The sequence below is a fragment of the Ornithorhynchus anatinus genome, chromosome 5, assembly GCF_004115215.2.
Source record: "Ornithorhynchus anatinus isolate Pmale09 chromosome 5, mOrnAna1.pri.v4, whole genome shotgun sequence".
Classification (NCBI taxonomy): Eukaryota; Metazoa; Chordata; class Mammalia; order Monotremata; family Ornithorhynchidae; genus Ornithorhynchus; species Ornithorhynchus anatinus.
Genome location: NC_041732.1, coordinates 65,242,445 through 65,249,079, shown reverse-complemented (window position 1 = coordinate 65,249,079; position 6,635 = coordinate 65,242,445).

Sequence of the window (6,635 nt, the reverse complement as noted above, 5' to 3'; positions counted from 1 at the left end):
ATTAGTGCTTAAATAATAGGGTGCGTAAGATACATTCAAAAGTGTTACAGGATATTGTGAGTTCTTGATACTTAGATGGTGCAGAAGTAGTAGAGAGGCAAAAGAAGGAGGATATAAACAGGAAAGACTAGAAATTACACAGAGAAGGCTTCCTGGAGGATATTTGACTTCAAAAGGTCTTTGGAAAGGGAGAGAGCAGTTGCCTGTCAAATTTGAAGGGACAGGGAATTTGAGTCAGGATGTAGGGTGTGATCAAGAAGTCAGCAGTCAGAAAGCTGAACACAAGCCATAATGTAGAGGAGAATGGGTAACCCATTGAAATTTTTGAAGATTGAGGAGATATGTGCTTCAAAATCATGTTTTAGAAAAATGATCTAGGCAGCTGAGTGAGGCATGGATTAGAAAGAGGAACTATTGGAGGCTAGGAAATTGCTTGGAACTCCCTCTCCCTTCATGCCCAAAAGACCACTACTCTCCTCATCCTAAAAGTTGTTCTGAAGTCACATCTTGCCCCAAAGATCTCTGATTAAGTCTCACTTCAGTACTCTGTACAACCTCTTCCTCATTTCCATGTCACCTGTGTACTATGGTACGTGTCCCTCCCGCCTCCTGCATAGTGTTTATGTTCCTGTCAATGGTGCTTATTGAGCATTTACTGTGCACCCTCTATTTTACCACTGATCTGTCACCCAAGTCCTGCCTCTGGCCTGGAATGCCCTCCCTCTCCTATCCGACAACGATCACTCTCCCCACCTTCCAAGTCTTATTAAAATCACATCTCCTCCCTAAGGCCTCATTTCCTCTTCTCCCACTCTCTTCTGTGTCGCCCTTCCACCTGACTTTACACCCTTTATCCACCACCCTCCCAGCCCATCGGCCCCACGGCACTTATGTACATATTCATAATTTATTTTAATGTCTATCTCCTCCTCTAAACTGTAAGCTTGTAACTTAGAAGCAGCCTGGTGTAGTGGAAAGAGCACAGGCTTGGGAGTCAGAGGACGTGGGTTCTAATCCCAGCTCCACCACTTGTCTGCTGTGTGACCTTGGGCAAGCCACTTAACTTCTCTGTGCCTCAGTTACCTCATCTCTAAAATGGGGATTAAGATTGTGAGCCCCATGTGGGACAATCTGATTTCATTGTATCTACCCCAGTGCTTAGAACACTGCTCGGCACATAGCAATTGCTTAACAAATACCATAATTATTATTATTATTATTATGGGCTGGGAATGTGTCTGCCAACTCCATTGTATTACACTCTCTCAAGTGTTTAGTATAGTGCTCTCCACATAGTAAGCACTCAATAAATATCACTGATTGACTCTCCTGTTTCCATTCCCTTACTCATGTTCTCTCAGCCTGGAATGCCTTCCCTCCCCAAATTCATTATCCCTCCAGTTCTTTCTATATTAAGCCCTGCTAAAACTCCCTCTCTTCGAACAAACCTTGCCTGTTAAATTCCTGTTAGAATCCCCCCCAAATTTTGCTCAATTAGATTGAATTTTAGGCCCCACTGCTGCATTACCGTAAACCAAGACCAAACCTCTACATCCAGTATTTAAAGTCATCAAGGGTAAGTATGGAATTAGGAACTCCACCTAGGATCCTATTAAGAGACCTGAATAAGCCGCAGCTGTCATGATTGAATCCAACTCCCAACCCAGGAAAGATTAAAATCAAAACTTCAGTTTGTAACACAGATGGAAAGATCACAACTCAAAATTCAGCAGGAGAGATTTGCAGGGTAACTGTTTACAGTTTCTGCAAGTTTCAGACCGACAGCCTAGCTAGAGGTCTGTCCAATTACCAGATGATGCGGTTATACCAGCCCAGCTACTTGGGGAATGCTGAGAAATAAATTGCTCCCAAATTATGCTCATGAGTAAGTTTACCCAAACTAGCCTAGTCGTTCATCCCAGAAGGCGTTTGAAAAGAGAGCAGTATTTTACCATATGCAGATTGTTCTGGCTGGATCTCAGGAGGAGGAATCAGGGCTGGTACAACATTGTTCTTGTCTGTCCATCTCCCCCCGATTAGACTGTAAGCCTGTCAAAGGGCAGGGACTGTCTCTATCTGTTACTGATTTGTACATTCCAAGCGCTTAGTACAGTGCTTTGCACATAGTAAACACTCAATAAATACTATTGAATGAATGAATGAATTCTCAACTCCACCAAAACTGAAAAACCAGCACAGTACTCCCCAGTTAGAGCTCAGCCTTCAGAGGTGTGGAGCTTTTCATCCTACTGGGCAAAAGCCAGGCCCCTTCCAGAATATTCCAGATGACTCTTGAGTGCTGGGCTTAATCAACCCCGCCAGAACCGAATTCTGAACCAACATGTGACTTGGCTAATAATTCCCAGGAACCCCAGCTGTACAAACACACGAGCCATTTCTAGCAAAAGTATTTATTTGTATCCATCTTCATAAAATAATCCATCTTCATAAATACAGTTTGATTACTCAGTTGAGCTGTAATTAAGTAACTCTCCCCCATTACCCCATTACATGTAAGCTCTCTGTGGGCAGTAAACATTTCTCTTTGGTTTGTATTTAAGAAGCAGCGTGGCTTAGTGGAGACAGCACAGGCTTGGGAGTCAGAGGTCATGAGTTCTAATCCCGCCTCCGCCACTTGGCAGCTGTGTCACTTTGGGCAAGTCGCTTAACTTGTCTGTGCCTCAGTTACCTTATCTGGAAAAAGGGGATTAAGACTGTGAGCCCCACGTGGGACAACCTGATTACCTTGTATCTATCCCGGCACTTAGAATAGTGCTTGGCACATAGTAAGTGCTTAACAAATGCCATTATTCTTATTACTTTCCCAAGAGTACTTACCATTGCACCCAGTGAACACTCAGTAAGTGCTATTAATACTAAAGTGTCACCATGACAAAGTAGGAAAGTTTTTGCCGGTTTATAATGTATTTTAGAGTGCAGTTTCAGTCAAAATGAAGTTCATACAATGAATTTAATTTTGACTTGATATTAAAAAATAAAAAATAAATGGTAGTATTTGTTAAGCACTTACTATGTGCAAAGCACTGTTCTAAGCGCTGGGGAATACAAGGTGATCAGGTTGTCCCATGTGTTAATCCCCATTTTACAGATGAGGTAACTGAGGCACAGAGAAGTTAAGTGACCTGCCCAAAGTCACATAGCTGGCAAGTGGCGGAGGCAGGATTAGAACCCTCCACCTCTGACACCCAAGCCCGGGCTCTTTCCACTGAGCCACGCTGCTTCTCTATTATTTAGCGTTATGTTGCCATACATTGCAAAACTGTTTTCACAATCTTTATCATTCATCCACCCTTTCAAAAGTGTCAGAGGGCAAATAAGGTAATAGAGTATGTAGTGATGAAGGGATTTCAGATAATACCGCCAAATGTTAAGTGTTCTTCTATCCATTGCTTCCATTTCTGGGAATTTGTAATCTATTCTTTAGAATCTGCAAAGATTCTTCTCTGGCCCATTTAGCTGCAATAAAAACACCATCTTCAGCTCAAGAATTTGTAATATTGTTTACTTTGCTTGACTGGCTCCAACTGGTTATAAACTATTCATTCAGATTTGATTCTTTTCTACTTTAGACATTGGAATTAACAACCAAAGCCCAGGAATGTGGCCTTCTCCCTGCTTCATTGTAACAGTTGCCTGCCTACCTACCATGTAGTCTGGTGATTTCCAAACTTTCATGAGATTGAAAACCTTTCCACATAGCTTTTCATTTTGCAGATCAACTCTAGTGGCATCTAGGCTATAAGACAGGGGTTGTCTCTCTTTATTGTTGAATTGTACTTTCCAAGAGCTTAGTACAGTGCTCTGCACACAGTAAGCACTCAATAAATACGATTGAATGAATGAACAAATCCAGGAGAACAGAGACAGTGCTAAAACAAATATCTTCAAGGAACCTATTTGCAAACAAACCTCATGTCACCTTGGGTATTTTTAGGATAGTTTGAATATCACAGTATACCAACAGATGGGTTATGTTTTTTCTGTGTATATATTCTCGATAAAACTATTTTATTAGCATCAATGTTCTTCATTCTAAACACCACCAAGTTCTTATACCATATTGTTCCGAAAAACCATTGGGGATTTTTTTAAAAAACTTTCAGGGATATTTCTCTGTGGTGAGAAGGGAATAGGAGGAAGGAGAGGTAATGACGCATTGAAGAAAAGAAAGGAAAATGGAGAACGGGAGGTTGGAGGAATAAGTGGGGCAAGAGTGGCACATTGAATTTAGGATGGACCTGGAAAAAATGAGATGATAGATAAGGAGGAATTTTAGGGAAAAGAAAGTGGAGCTGAACAAAAAATGACCAGAAGAGAACTGAGAAGCTGGAGATGCAGAGTGGCTCAGTGGAAAGAGCCCGGGCTTGGGAGTCAGAGGTTGTGGGTTCTAATCCTAGCTCTGCCACTCGTCAGCTGAGTGACTTTGGGCAAATCACTTCACTTCTCTGTGCCTCAGTTCCCTCATCTGTCAAATAGGGGTAAAGTCTGTGAACCCCACGTGGGACAACCTGATTACCTTGTATCTCCCTGGTGCTTGGCACATAATAAGCGCTTACAGGGCTTAGTGGCAAGGGCCCGGGCTTGGGAGTCAGAGGACTTGGGGTCCAATCCCAGTTCTTCCAATTGTCAGCTGTGTGGCTTTGGGCAAGTCACCTCACTACTCTGAGCCTCAGTTCCCTCATCTGTCATAGGGGATTGTCTGTGAGCCCCATGGGGGACAATCTGATGCCCTTATATCCCCCCCCCCACAGCTTAAAACAGTGCTTGGCACATAGTAGGCGCTTATGTGGCTTAGTGGTGAGAGCCCGGGCTTGTGAGTCAGAGGACGTGGGGTCCAATCCCAGCTCTTCCACTTGTCAGCTGTGTGATTTTGGGCAAGTCCCTCCCCCGTTTAGACTGTGAGCCTGTCATTGGGCAGGGATTATCTCTATCTGTTGCTGAACTGTCTATTCCAAGCGTTTCATACAGTGCTCTGCCCATAGTAGGCGTGCAATAAATAATAATGATAATAATGATAATGTTGGTATTTGTTAAGCGCTTACTATGTGCCAAGCACTGTTCTAAGCACTGGGGTAGATACAGGGTAATCAGATTGTCCCACGTGAGGCTCACAGTTAATCCCCATTTTACAGATGAGGTAAGTGAGGCACAGAAAAGTTAAGTGACTTGCCCACAGTCACACAGCTGACAAGTGGCAGAGCCGGGATTCAAACTCATGACCTCTGACTCCCAAGCCCGGGCTCTTTCCACTGAGACACACCGCTTCAGGGATTGAATGAATGAACTTCTCTGGGCCTCAGTTCCCCCATCTGTCAAATGGGGCTTAAGACTGTGAGCCCCATGGGGGACAACCTGATGACCTTGTATCCCCCCCAGGACTTAAAACAATGTTTGGCACATAGTAGGCGCTTATGTGGCTTAGTGGCGAGAACCCGGGTTTGGGAGTCAGGGGACGTGGGGGGTCCAAGCCCGGCTCTTCCACTTCTCTGCTGTGTGATCTTGGGCAAGTCCCTCTGCTGTTTAGACTTTGAGCCCGTTATTGGGCAGGGATTGTCTCTACTGCCCATTCCAAGTGTTTAGTACAGTGCTCTGCCCCTAGCATGGCTCATTGGAAAGAGCCCGGGCTTGGGAGTCATGGGTTTGAATCCCAACTCTGCCACTTGTCAGCTGTGTGACTGTGGGCAAGTCACTTCACTTCTCTGGGCCTCAGTTCCCTCATCTGCAAAATGGGGATGAAGCCTGTGAGCCTCACGTGGGACAATTTGATTACCCTGTATCTCCCCCAGCGCTTAGACCAGTGCTCGGCACATAGTAAGCACTTAACAAATACCAACATCATTATTGCCTCAGTTCCCTCATCTGTCAAATGGCGATTAACTGGGCGCCTCAGGTGGGGCAACCTGATGACCCTGTCTCTCCCCCAGCGCTTAGACCAGTGCTCAGCACAGAGTAAGCGCTTAACAAATACCAACATTATTATTGCCTCAGTTCCCTCATCTATAAAATGGGGATTAACTGTGTGCCTTATGTGGGACCACCTGATGACCCTGTCTCTCCCCCAGCACTTAGACCAGTGCTCGGCACAGAGTAAGCGCTTAACAAATACCAACATCATTATTGCCTCAGTTCCCTCATCTGTCAAATGGGGATTAACTGTGTGCCTCACGTGGGACAACCTGATGACCTGTCTCTCCCCCAGCACTTAGACCAGTGCTCGGCACAGAGTAAGCGCTTAACAAATACCAACATCATTATTGCCTCAGTTCCCTCATCTGTCAAATGGGGGTTAACTGGGCGCCTCAGGTGGGACCACCTGATGACCCTGTCTCTCCCCCAGCGCTTAGACCAGTGCTCGGCACAGAGTAAGCGCTTAACAAATACCAACATCATTATTGCCTCAGTTCCCTCATCTGTCAAATGGGGGTTAACTGTGTGCCTCACGTGGGACAACCTGATGACCTGTCTCTCCCCCAGCACTTAGACCAGTGCTCAGCACAGAGTAAGCGCTTAACAAATACCAACATTATTATTGCCTCAGTTCCCTCATCTATAAAATGGGGATTAACTGTGTGCCTTATGTGGGACCACCTGATGACCCTGTCTCTCCCCCAGCA